This window comes from Zea mays, chromosome 2 (genome assembly GCF_902167145.1).
Source record: "Zea mays cultivar B73 chromosome 2, Zm-B73-REFERENCE-NAM-5.0, whole genome shotgun sequence".
Taxonomy (NCBI): domain Eukaryota; kingdom Viridiplantae; phylum Streptophyta; class Magnoliopsida; order Poales; family Poaceae; genus Zea; species Zea mays.
In genome coordinates this window covers 230,186,004-230,199,942 of record NC_050097.1, presented here as the reverse complement: position 1 = coordinate 230,199,942, position 13,939 = coordinate 230,186,004, and positions in this window count along the sequence as shown.

Below are 13,939 nucleotides of genomic sequence, written 5' to 3'. Positions count from 1 at the left end.
GGTCCGAGGAAGATGACGAGCCCGACTTCTGTTGGGATTTCTCTGGACTTGGCGACCCCAGTGCCATGCGGGACTTGATGACCGCGTGCGACTACTGCCTTTCCGACTGTTCCGACGGTAGCCGCAGCCTCGGCGACGAGGACTGCGACCAAAGTCGCGAATGTTTCCACGTCGATCTAGGGGGTCCCTCTGAAGGCAACCATCTCGGTATGCCGGAGGACGGTGATCTCCCTAGGCCGGTGCCTCGCGTTGACATCCCACGGGAGCTAGTTGTGGTCCCCGTTCAGACGGGGGGCCACGACCCACAGCTCGAGCAAATCCGCGGGGTGCAGGCCAGGCTCGACGAGGGAGCAGGAGCGCTTGAGCCGATCCGCCGGGACGTCGGGCAGGAATGGGCGGGCCAACCTCCGGTAGGAGAAATACGTCATCTACCCTAGGGCTTCCAGCACCGCATTGCCGACGATGTCAGGTTCAGGCCGCCACCCGCATCCAGTGGGGTCGGCCAGAACCTGGCAGCAGCAACAATGCTTCTCCGTGCGATGCCAGAGCCATCAACCACCGAGGGGCGGCGAATCCAGGGAGAGATCAAGAATCTTCTGGAAGGCGCCGCGGTCCGACGGGCCGAGAGCTCCGCCTCCCGAAGGCAGGGGTACCCCTCGGAACATCATGCCGCGACTTCCCGATTCATGCGGGAAGCCTCGGTCCACACCGAGCGCACGCGCAACACAGCTCCTGCGGCCCCGGGTCACCTCGGCAACGAGCTCCATCACCGCGACCGTCGGGCCCACCTCGACGAGAGGGTGCGCCGAGGCTACCACCCCAGGCGCGGAGGACGCTACGACAGCGGGGAGGATCGGAGTCCCTCGCCCGAACCACCCAGTCCGTAGGCTTTCAGCCGGGCCATACGACGGGCGTCGTTCCCGACCTGGTTCCGACCCCCGACTACTATCACAAAGTACTCGGGGGAGACGAGGCCAGAACTGTGGCTCGCGGACTACCGGCTGGCCTGCCAACTGGGTGGAACGGACGATGACAACCTCATCATCCGCAGCCTCCCCCTGTTCCTCTCCGACACCGCTCGTGCCTGGTTGGAGCACCTGCCTCCGGGGCAGATCTCCAACTGGGACGACCTGGTCCAAGCCTTCGCCGGCAATTTCCAGGGCACATACGTGCGCCCTGGGAATTCCTGGGACCTCTGAAGCTGCCGACAACAGCCGGGAGAGTCTCTCTGGGACTACATCCGGCGATTCTCGAAGCAGCGCACCGAGCTGCCCAACATCACCGACTCGGATGTCATCGGCGCGTTCCTCGCCGGCACCACCTGCCGCGACCTGGTGAGCAAGCTGGGTCGCAAGACCCCCACCAGGGCGAGCGAGCTGATGGACATCGCCACCAAGTTCGCCTCTAGCCAGGAGGCGGTCGAGGCTATCTTCCGGAAGGACAAGCAGCCCCAGGGCCGCCCACCGGAAGATGCCCCCGAGGCGTCAACTCAGCGCGGCGCCAAGAAGAAGGGCAAGAAGAAGTCGCAAGCGAAATGCGACGCCGCCGACGCGGACCTCGTCGCCGCCGCCGAGTACAAGAACCCTCGGAAACCCCCCGGAGGTGCCAACCTCTTCGACAAGATGCTCAAGGAGCCGTGCCCCTATCACTAGGGGCCCGTTAAGCACACCCTTGAGGAGTGCGCCATGCTTTGGCGCCACTTCCACAGGGCCGGGCCACCCGCGGAGGGTGGCAGGGCCCGCGACGACGACAAGAAGGAAGATCACCAGGCAGGAGAATTCCCCGAGGTCCGCGACTGCTTCATGATCTACGGTGGGCAAGCGGCGAACGCCTCGGCTCGGCACCGCAAGCAAGAGCGTCGGGAGGTCTGTTCGATGAAGGTGGCGGCGCCAGTCTACCTAGACTGGTCTGACAAGCCCATCACCTTCGACCAAGCCGACCACCCCGACCACGTGCCGAGCCCAGGGAAATACCCGCTCGTCGTCGACCCTGTCATCGGCGATGTCAGGCTCACCAAGGTCCTCATGGACGGAGGCAGCAGCCTCAACATCATCTACGCCGAGACCCTCGGGCTCCTGCGTGTCGGTCTGTCCTCGGTCCGGGCAGGCGCTGCGCCTTTCCACGGGATCATTCCCAGGAAGCGCGTCCAGCCCCTCGGACAACTCGACCTTCCCGTCTGCTTCGGAACACCCTCCAACTTCCGAAGGGAGACCCTGACGTTCGAGGTGGTCGGGTTCCGAGGAACCTACCACGCGGAACTGGGGAGGCCATGCTACGCGAAGTTCATGGCCGTCCCCAACTACACCTACCTCAAGCTCAAGATGTCGGGCCCCAACGGGGTCATCACCATCGGCCCCACGTACAAACACGCGTTCGAATGCGACGTGGAGTGCGTGGAGTACGCCGAGGCCCTCGCCGAGTCCGAGGCCCTCATCGCCGACCTGGAGAGCCTCTCTAAGGAGGTGCCAGACGTGAAGCGTCACGCCGGCAACTTCGAGCCAGCGGAGACGGTTAAGTCCGTCCCCCTCGACCCCAGCGGCGACGCCTCCAAGCAGGTCCGGATCGGCTCTGAGCTCGATCCCAAATAGGAAGCAGTGCTCGTCGACTTTCTCCGCGCGAACGCCGACGTCTTCGCGTGGAGTCCCTCGGACATGCCTGGCCTACCGAGGGATGTCGCCGAGCACTCGCTGGATATCCGAGCCGGAGCCCGACCCGTCAAGCAGCCTCTGCGCCGATTCGACGAGGAAAAGCGAAGAGCCATAGGCGAGGAGATCCACAAGCTAATGGCGGCAGGGTTCATCAAAGAGGTATTCCATCCCGAATGGCTTGCCAACCCTGTGCTTGTGAGAAAGAAAGGAGGGAAATGGCGGATGTGTGTAGACTACACTGGTCTAAACAAAGCATGTCCGAAGGTTCCCTACCCTCTGCCTCGCATCGATCAAATCGTGGATTCCACTACTGGGTGCGAAACCCTGTCTTTCCTCGATGCCTACTCAGGATATCACCAAATCAGGATGAAAGAGTCCGACCAGCTCGCGACTTCTTTCATCACACCCTTCGGCATGTACTGCTATGTCACCATGCCGTTCGGCTTGAGGAATGCCGGTGTGACGTACCAGCGGCGCATGAACTATGTGTTCGGCGAACACATTGGCCGGACGGTCGAGGCTTACGTCGAATGACATCGTAGTCAAGACGAGGAAAGCCCCCGGAAGCCTTCTCCCGAGACCTGCATCAACCCTCCGTCAAGATCGACGACACGCCCGAGCCCGAGGCGCCCTCGGCCCAGCCCGAGGTACCCTTGGTTCAGTCCGAGGTACCCACGGTTCGACCCGAGGTACCCTCGGCCCCCGAGGGTGAGGCACTGCACGTCGAGGAGGAGCGAAGCGGGGTCACGCCTAATCGAAACTGGCAGACCCCGTACCTGCAATATCTCCACCGAGGAGAGCTACCCCTCGACCGAGCCAAAGCTCGGCGGTTGGCGCGGCGCGCCAAGTCGTTCGTCTTGCCGGAAGGTGGGAAGGAGCTCCACCACCGCAGCCCCTCAGGCTTCCTCCAGTGATGCATTTCCATCGCCAAAGGCCAGGAGCTCCTACGAGAGGTACGCTCGGGGGCTTGCGACCATCGCGCAGCACCCCGAGCCCTCGTTGAAGACGCCTTCCGACAAGGTTTCTAATGGCCGACGGCGGTAGCCGACGCCACTCGAATTGTCCAACCCCGCGAAGGACGTCAATTCTACGCAAGGCAGACCCACCCCTTGCGGAAGACACCCGGGGGCTACACGCACCCCTGGGAAAAAGTTCTGAAGCCCGGAACAAACAAACTGGCCAACAGTCAAGGCGAGGTCTGCACCAACACTTGGAACGTCTAACAGCTACGTCGCCTCTACCCTTAAGATGCTTTCAAGTTGTTCATATACATCGCTCCCACGCAAGTTTTAGTCATCAAGGAAGGGTCAGCCTTGCCTCGGCAGAGCCCGACCCTCCCTCGGGGGCTAAAAAAGGGGGGAACCCCTCTGCGTCAAAATTTTCAATCGAAAAGGCTTTTGCGTTCCCCTGGCTATGTCGGAAGCAGGACCCCAAGGAGCGAACGCGGGTGCATTTAAGTGGCAAGGCTGACTGAGCCGAGGGACTCCTATGCCTCTGGGTTACGGACACCTCACTCGTTGCCCACCACGAAAAGTGACTCCTACTTGGGGAAGCCACCCTGCTACTGACGGGCGGGGCCGAACACGCAAAATGAAAGGAAAAGGGGCACGACTTTATGCAACGATAATAAAGTGTTCAGGCCTCAGCGGCCGCAAAAAGACACACGTTCATCCAACAGAAACTGCTCCGACAGAGTTAGGCGTCGCCCGAGGAAGGAGCCACGCCTTCGGTTTCGTCCCCGCCCTCGGCAAAGTCCATCCCGGCTTCGGACGACGGCGCAGGCGGGAGAATCTCCGCCTCGAAGGTGGTCGCCAGCACTACGCTCGGACCCGCGGCGGCCGCGTCGAGCCTCTAGACTTCTACCAGGGCGGCTTCATCTTCGTCAGGAAGGCAATACCCCTCGCTAACCCGCTCCAGGTCCACGACGTAGTGGGAAGCGAGCACGGCGAAGGCCCGCCTGACGCCGTGGTGTAGCGCCTCGTGGAGTCTGCCGCACACATGATCGCCCAAGGCCTGCAGGCGACTTTGAAGGGAGCTTCCCGAGGGGACGTCGCCGAAGCCAAGGACCCGGCAGAAGTCCGAGACGGCCTCGGACATGGCCGCATGGTCGGCCTCCCTCTGCTCGGCTGCCCCGGCAAGCGCCTCGGCAAGCGCCTTGGCGGACTCATCGAGGGCGGACTCGAGCTCTGCGAACAGCCAGAACGGAAGATCTCAAGCGCAAGCGGAGGAAACAAGCTGAAACGAAAACCGAAAATGGCCAGGGCGTACCTCCTGCTCGGGCACGCTGCTCCGAGGCTGCGACCTGGGCTACGGCTAGGTCGGCTGCAAGGGCTCCAGCCCGGCTTTCAGCCTCGGCAACCTGGCCCCGAAATTGGTCTCGCTCACTGGCGACCTGGTCGAACTTTGACTGCTGTCGTCGCACCTCTGCGCGTGCCGCTGCCGCCTCTGCGCGTGCCGCCGCCGCCTCGGCTCTCAGATCGGTGCAGAGCAACCGAAGGTCCACCACCTCGGCGCCCTGCTGAGAGAGGCGCGCAGTAGCCCCGGCGAGCGAGGTCCTCAGGGATCGCAGCGAGCCCCAGACGTCGACCTCGTGGCGGATGAACGACGACTTGGCGGCGCTCAGATCCGTCAGATCCTGAGGGAAGGAAGCAGGGCGTCACAAAAAGCGCCTTGGTCACCAAAAAAGGTATGCCCGAAACCATTACCTGGAGGATTTTGGGGACGTCCCTGCAGAAAACCTCCAGCGACGACCGGAGCGACCCCACCGTTGCTTCGGCACACTCGCGGAGCTCATCCCAAGACTGCTCCTCCCGTTCATCATCGAGAACGAAGAAGGGATCTGAGGCCTCACGGGTCCAGAACCGGAGCAACTGGCGCCGACCCTCGGAGCTCCGCCGCACGGCGACAAGGCTGCCGCTCGGCGGGACGGATCGCGTTTCCGCGCCCTCCTCCTCCGAGGCACCGAGCACCGACGCCTCGGCCATCTCAGCGTCGGCAGCAACAGGTCGCTCCCTGACTGGGACGGCAGCAGCTTCAGTAACAACAGGTGCCAGCACCGCCGGCACGTCCGGTGGGGCCGGGGCCACGTCCGCGTCAGCCGCCTCGGCAGAAGAGCCGGCCTCGGGAACTCGCTCCACGGCGACTGGTGCTGCCTGAACCCCCTGCTGTGGAGCGCCTTGCGAGAAGGCCAGCTGAACGGCAAGGCCCGGAGCGGCGCCGGCTGCGGAAGCCGATGCCGTCTTAAGGGCCTTTCGGGGAGCTAGATCGGTCAGGCCATGGCTTCGCTTGCTGAGGAGGAAAGAAAAATCGCGGTCGGGACATACAAATGAAAAGCCAGGACGAAGATGTTCCAAGATACTTACCCGCTACGAGCCATGATCAACCGTGCCTGAGGGGAGGTCTCTCGGATCTCGACCCCCAAAGGCGCCGCCGAGGTCCGCCCCGCCGGCAGCTTCGGCACTACCCTGGCTTTAGGCGCCTTGGACGCCCGGGAGACGGACTGCCCAGGCACTGCCACAGCGACCTGAGGGTCGCTCTCCTGCGCTGCCGGCGTGGGCGACGACTCTGGGGGAACAGACGCCTCGGCCTGACTCCCCGGGGTCACCTCAACTCCCCCGGCCGAGGGGTCAAGTACCCTCTTGGTCTGCCCCCGCTCTTCGGGCCGAGACCTCGGCGTCCCGACTCCGGGGACTGACGGTGCTAGCCCACTCGGGAGCTGGCTCGACGACTCCTGGCCTAGCCTCAAACCTGGGCTAAAGCCGAGGCGGGCAGCCATGTCGTCATCCTCGTCATCATCTTCATCATCGTCGTCAGGCGTTTCCGGCGACGGCTCCCTCGGGAGCCCCTCCCTCTCATGCCGACAACGGAGCTTTTCCAAGGCGTCTCGGGCCCGCATCCGCTCGCGGGCCCGGGCCTTCTCCGCGTCCTTCTTCTTCTTCTCCTCCGCGGCAACCCGCCGCGCTGCTCGGTCCACCGCATCCTCCGGGACCCGTGGCAGGGAAGGCTTGTGCCACCCTACCTCCTGGAGACAGATGGAAATCCCAACCGTAAGAATCAAGGGCAACCCGGCGCAAGGAAAAGGAGGGAGCGGACACTCACCAGGGTCATGCACCCTTGGTCGGGGCGCATTAAGGGCTGGGAGAAGGCGCTGGTGTCTGGTTTTCCCAACGCGACGGCCACCCGCCCGTGGAGAACGTCGAAGGGAAGAGAATCCGAGGACATCCGCGAGCCCTCCAAGTCAGCCTCCGGCGTCATCTCCCAAAGCGGCAACCGTCGCTCCGCCAAGGGAAGCACCCTTCGGCGGTGGATGGCGGCAATCACTCCCGCGGCGGTGAGTCCCCCTTTCCGCAACGCCTCCAAGGCCTTGAGAAGGGGCTCGAGGTTCTTTTGTCTTTCGTGTGGGGTCCCGTGGCGCCAAGCATCGGCGAGGACGGTGACCACTCGCTAGGAAAACGACGGAAGCAGCTCGCCATCATTCCTGAGGTAGAACCACCGGCGTTGCCACCCTTTATTCGAGGACGCAAGGATGGCGGGAATGTACAGCAACGCTCGCGACTGCCTCAGCTGGAGGATGCAGCCGCCGGCCCACACTGCCGCGCGGACCTTTCTCTCCCCCGTCGGCGAAGCAAAAAGCTCCGCGGAAAAGAGATGAGTCCACAAGTCCCAGTGGGGGCGATCCCCAAATACCCTTTGCACACCGCTACGAAGATGGCGGCTTGCGAGATGGAGTTGGGGCTGAGGTTGTGCAACTCCACCCCATAGTGGTGCAGGATCGCCCGCATGAAGCGGCTCGCCGGCACACCGAATCCCCGCTCATGAAAGGAGACAAAGCTCACGACGTACCCCGGCGGCGGGGACGGAGCGGCTCCGCTCGCATGGGGAATCCACTCCGGCCGCCTCTCATCAGAGAGAGGGCAAAGTAAACCCTCAGCAACAAGATCCTCCAGATCACCCGCCGTGACTGTGGAGAAAGGCCATGGATCGCGCGGCGGGATGATGGTCACCCGGTCGGCCATCACCGAGCAAAAGGGATGGCGGCGGAAAGAACTGGGGAAGCGGTTTCCTTTTCTCTGGCTAAACCTCTCGGGTTGCGAAAACCTAAGGGGGAGGCGAGAAGCGGAGCAAAGAACCATCGCCAGACCCTCCTCCGAGTATATAAAGGCCAAGACGAGACCCGTTCAACGTTTCGTCCGGACCCGCCGTGGGATTCAAAAAAAACCCAGGCGAAACGGCCATTCCTCGAACGGCTCGCGCACGCGCAACGGCCGCCCCGCAAACCGCACGCCCCGTCACATTAACTCCACGGCGGGAAAGGCGGCGCCTCTGGCGGGGGAAGCGAGCGACGTTTCGCCTTCGCCATAATGACCGCGTCAAAAAAGGTACGCCACGTCGTTCAATTTCGTACCCTTTTCCTTTTCCTCTTTCTCTCTCTTACAACAGGGACCGGGAAAGGGGGATACCCCGAAAAGGATCCTTCCCCGTGAAGGAACTAGGCTCCGAGCCTCCCTACTGATCAGAGGTTCGAAGGCTGGCCCCTCGGAGGGGTTCAACAGCCGCCTCAGAGCGCGTGGGCTCCACACCCACTACTGGTCAGAGGTTCGAAGGCCGGCCCCTCGGAAGGGTTCAACGACCGCCTCAGGCTACTCGGGCTCCGCGTCCACTACTTATCAGGGGTTCGAAGGCTGGCCCTCGAAGGGTTCACAGCCGCCTCAGACACAGAGCGAGGGATGACCATGGGTACGTTCGATACATAACCAAGGCTCGGGCTGCGCTCCCGAGGTACCCTAGGACATTTCCGAGACCAGCGGGAATGATCTTGTAACGGAATCCCATCAGAGGGAGGCATCGAGCCCTCGGACCCCGTCGACAGGGGACCGGGTCCGGCAGATCACCCGCAGGTACTTTTGGGCGCGCCTCTGGGCCTCTAGCCGACCCCTAACAAATGGGGCACGGACGTCCGCTCGGATTACCCGCCAGCAGCTCACCGGAGACACCATGTTCGGCGCCCACCGAGGACAACATGGCGCTTTCCCCCCCTCCTCCTTGCGGAAAGGCGACGCAGGGGCGTATGTAAAAAAGTCGAGTCTGTCCTTGATCGTCCTCTTGCCCTGTGCAGAGGCTCGGGGGCTGCTCTCGCAAACCCGGCTCCAGCCAAACCGTTGACAGCGTCAACATACCAGCCCGAGAACTTGGAACCCGACCGTGCACCCGGGCTACGGCCAGCTCGCATGAGGGAACGACCAGACCAGCCGAAGCATTACGCGAGGCATTAAGACCTCGGAGGAGTCAAACTACTCCTCCGAGGCCTCGGGGGCTACACCCGGTGGGTGCGCTCGCGCGCACCCATCGGAACAAAACGCAACCGAGAAAGGCTGGTCCCCTTGCAAAAAAGTGCGACAAAAGCCTCCAAGCGAGTGCTAACACTCCCTTCGAGGCTCGGGGGCTACTGTCGGGGACCATAATTAGGGGTACCCTCAAGACTCCTAATTCTCAGCTGGTAACCCCCATCAGCATAAAGCTGCAAAGGCCTGATGGGTGCGATTAAGTCAGGGATCGGTCCATTCGAGGGACTCGATCACGCCTTGCCCGAGCCTAGCCTCGGACAAGGGCAGCCAACCCCGGAGGATCTCCGTCTCGCCCGAGGCCCCCCTCCAGCGACGAACATCTTCGCCAAGAAGCAACCCTGACCAAATCGCCGCGCCGACCGACCAAATCGCAGGAGCATTTAATGCAAAGGTGGCCTGACACCTTTATCCTGACGCGCGCCCTTCAGTCGACAGAGCCGAAGTGACCGCCGTCACTTCGTCGCTCCACTGACCGGCCTGACAGAAAGACAGCGCCGCCTGCGCCGTACCGACTGCAGTGCCACTTGATAGAGTGAGGCTGACAGGCAGTCAGGCCCGGCCTCAGGCACCATAGGAAGCTCCGCTCTGCCCGACCCAGGGCTCGGACTTGGTCTCAGCCCCTGAAGACGGCAAACTCCGCTCTGCCCGACCTAGGGCTCGAACTCGGGCTAAGCCCCAGAAGACGGCGAACTCCGCTCCGCCCAACCCAGGGCTCGGACTTGGGCTCAGCCCATGAATACGGCGAACTCCGCTCTGCCCGACCCAGGGCTCGGACTCGGGCTAAGCCCCGGAAGACGGCGAACTCCGCTCCGCCCGACCCAGGGCTCGGACTTGGGCTCAGCCCATCAAGACGGCGAACTCCGCTCCGCCCGACCCAGGGCTCGGACTCGGGCTAAGCCCCAGAAGATGGCAAACTCCGCTCCGCCCGACCCAGGGCTCGGACTTGGGCTCAGCCCCAGAAGACGACGAACTCTGCTTCGCCCGACCCCAGGGCTCGGACTCAGCCCTGGCCTCAGCCGACAGTCTCCGCCTCGCCCGACCCAGAGGCTCAGACTCGACCTCGTCCACGGAAGACAGACTCGACCTCGACCTCGGAGGAGCCTCCACATCACCCAACCTAGGGCGCGGACCGACCACGTCGACAGGAGGCGCCATCATCACCCTACCCCGAGCTGACTCAGGCTACGGGGAACAAGACCGGCGTCCCATCTGGCTCGCTCCGCCAGATAGGCAATGATGGCGCCCCGCACGCTCCCTGACGACGGCGGCTCTCAGCCCCCTTACGGAAGCAAGAGGACGTCAGCAAGGACTCGACAGCCCCGACAGCTGTCCCTCCACCAGGCTCCAGCGCTCCTCCGACGGCCACGACACCACACGAACCGGGTGCCAAAACCTCTCCGTCTGCCACGATGGCATGTACTTAGGGCGCTAGCTCTCCTCCGCTAGACACGTTAGCACTCTGCTACACCCCCATTGTACACCTGGATCCTCTCCTTACGCCTATAAAAGGAAGGACCAGGGCCCTCTTACAGAGGGTTGGCCGCGCGGGGACGAGGACGAGACAGGCGCTCGCGTGAGGCCGCTCGCTCCCTCTCCCGCGTGGAAGCTTGTAACCCCCTACTTCAAGCGCACCCGACCTGGGCGTGGGACGAACACGAAGGCCGCGAGATTTCCACCTCTCTCACGCCCGCTTCCGGCGACCTCACTTCCCCCCTTCGCGCTCGGCCTCGCGCCGACCCATCTGAGCTGGGGCACGCGGCGACATTCACTCGTCGGCCCAGGGACCCCCCGGTCTCGAAACGCCGACATGTTTCTTCTTAAAGGACCTTCGGCGACGAAGCAGACCCCCAATAGGTGGCGTTCTCGTTCGCGCTGGTCGCACGCACTGTTTCGTATGTCGTCAGCGTGCTATGCCGCACGTGTCCGCGCGTCGTTTGCACGCTGTCGTGTTGGGTTCACCATCGTCACGTTGTCTGCGTGCCGCGCGTGTTGGGGGCCTTCGGTTTCCGAAGGTCCTCAAAAACATGATTTGACAATGTTTTCCAAGTGAAATATATGGGCAGGTATCTTCGGAATCGGATCATGAGCATACAAGAGCACAATCAGGACGAAGCCTGAACAAAATTATGACGAAGGTCTAGATGATCACGAAGCTGTGCGCGGGAAAGCTTCGGCATGATAGCAGAAAAGGGGAACCGACTTAAAGATGAAAAGGCAAATTAGACCTCAAAGAATTACTATAGAGTTATTAGCAAATGTAAAAGGGCATGAATGTAATTCTATATGGGTTGCGTCCCTTGCCTATAAATAGATGAACAGTACTCTCGTACTGTTCACGCTGACTTGGCATTCGCTTTTTGCATCACGCCTTGTACCTTTACTTTTCGTCAAACCGAAGGTACATTTATAATTTGTTATTCTGGATATGATAATGCAAATAAAAATAAATTGGTGATAATATCTATATTATTCTTCATATTTCGTATATGAATTCTTTCTTATCATCTATTGTACTTACGAAGGTTTCTTTTTCCTTCATAACCTTCGTCCGGAATTCATTATATCTGAATGGATATAATGTCTTGAAGGACGAAGGACTTTAATATTTAACACATTTTATGTTGCCTTGTTCTTAACTCTTAGCATTTGAGAACAAGTCCCCAACAACGCGCTAGGTCGCGTGCGGTCGTGCTGTTTCACGAGTTACGTATTTCGTCTCGCTCCGCTAATTCGTCCTGCTTAGAATAGCTGATGTTATTTAAATTACTTATTTAACTAAGAATGGTTAGTGTGGTCAGCTAATTAAAACTATGCGATAGCTCTAGTTTCATTTTAAATAAATATTGATTAATATAATTAGATCAAACTAAATGTTATGATTAATACTCGTTTAGTGTAGACGCAATAACTTCTTCACCGTAGCTCCGACTGTCACGTTTCTCTTTCCTTGCATGACCGTAGTAACGCGCTCTATTTTGTTTTGCATATTTTATTGTGTTTTTATTTGAATGGTGTAACGTTCTTATGCATATATATATATATATATATATATATATGTTTTTTGTTTGTGCCTGTTTGTATTCGTTGTGCGTCGTGAATAGATTTGCGATCCGTTTCCAAGCTTCGAGGGATCGAAGATAAAGCGTTGGCGACCAAGTGATATAGCTCTCTGAGTTCTATGAGGCGGAAGACCCTGAGCATCTGTTTGGTGAAGGCAAGTGTCCTCTGACCCATTATGTCCTATTTACTTTATAATTCATTATCCTGCATTACTCAATTGAAACCTAAGGATTGACTAGCTTTCTATTTACCCTGTCCTTGATTACCTTTTGGGTTACTATGGTTAGCTTCATGCTATTGCTTTAACTTAATCAATGAACATGATGTGAATGTTTATGATACGATGATGTTATCCCGATGATGATCTTGTGATATTTTAGGGGACTCAGGCCATTTTCCTGAGTACCTCTCCGTAAGTACCTATTCGTTAAGTGACCACCCGGAATAACAGTGCAGCCATGAGGGTGGAATGAGACGCCCTTAGCTGATTAATTAGATGAACCTAGGGTGTAGTTGGATTTGCCAGAGGGTCGTCAATGGGGGCCTGGGTGTAGTGCTCGCTCTACCAAGGAGGGGGGTACAGAGGTTCATTCGATTTGGTTTTGTTAGTCACCCACCTTGGGAAGGTGTACTGCGTTTGTACGACTGGCGAAACCTAATGAGCAACTATGCACCAGGGGAGTCTTTGTAAAGGCTACATAGTGATACCCTGCTAGGCCACCTAGGTAGTGGTCAATGGGGATTAGCTCTCCCCGGGCAGAAAGGGAATCATGACTCATGGGTAAAGTGTGCGACCTTTGCAGAGGGAATGAAACTGATATATCGGTCGTGCTCACGGATAAGAGCGGCCTTGGGATCCTCTTTGATTAGAGTTACAGATGATCTGAGATTCAATGGTTGTGTTAATGGTTTTGGTTCGATGATGACAATGATTTTTCCTCGATGAGAAAATGATTCATGGGTTGGTTATATGATAAAACTTGGCTTCCACTAATAATAAATACCTGACCAACTAAAAGCAACTACTTTGACCTTAACCCCACATAAAGCTAGTCCACCTCAGCCAAACGGGACATTTGTTGAGTACGTTGATGTGTACTCACCCTTGCTTTCACAAAACACCAGGTTGCCTTTGGTGCAATCTATGCTCAGGTAAAGAAGAATGCGTCAAGGCGGATCTCTAGGAGTTCCAAGACTTCGACGAGTTCGAGGATTAGGCTATCGACCTCCCCCAGTCAGCTGCCTGTGGTGGGTTTATTTACGTTGGCTACGTTTCGATTTTGTGTACTTTGATTCATATTATGTAAATGACTCTAGTCTTTAATATTATTATTTGAAGCATTGTGCTATGATGAGCCATTTATGTAATCGCTGTGTACGTGAAATTCTGATCCTGGCACGTACATGGTTCGCATTCGGTTTACCTTCCAAAACCGGGTGTGACATTAACACAACTGGAACGGGTCGAAACAGATTTATAACGTATAATATAATGGACATTTGAATTAATACGACGTGGCACGATTGTATTGGTTAAAACTAAACGACACACATGATTGTAGGTTGTAGGTGTAGAGAATCGAATAAACATAGAAAAGATCACCATTTGTGATATCATCCTCTATGGGTTCTACGTCCATTAACTCTATGGGTTCTACGGGTCGAGAAACTAATTCATTAAAGTATGTCCCTTCAGATATAATATCATCCTCTTCATCACCGTTTCTTTGATCGCCGTCTTCTTGATAGACGTAAAAAATATCATCATTTGTAATGCTTACGTTGTAATTATCATACCGATTAGGATGGCTTCTAGATTAACTTTGTAGACAACCCACCATATCTTCAAGCTTGGGTGAGGAGAACTTAAGTAGTACACCTGATTAG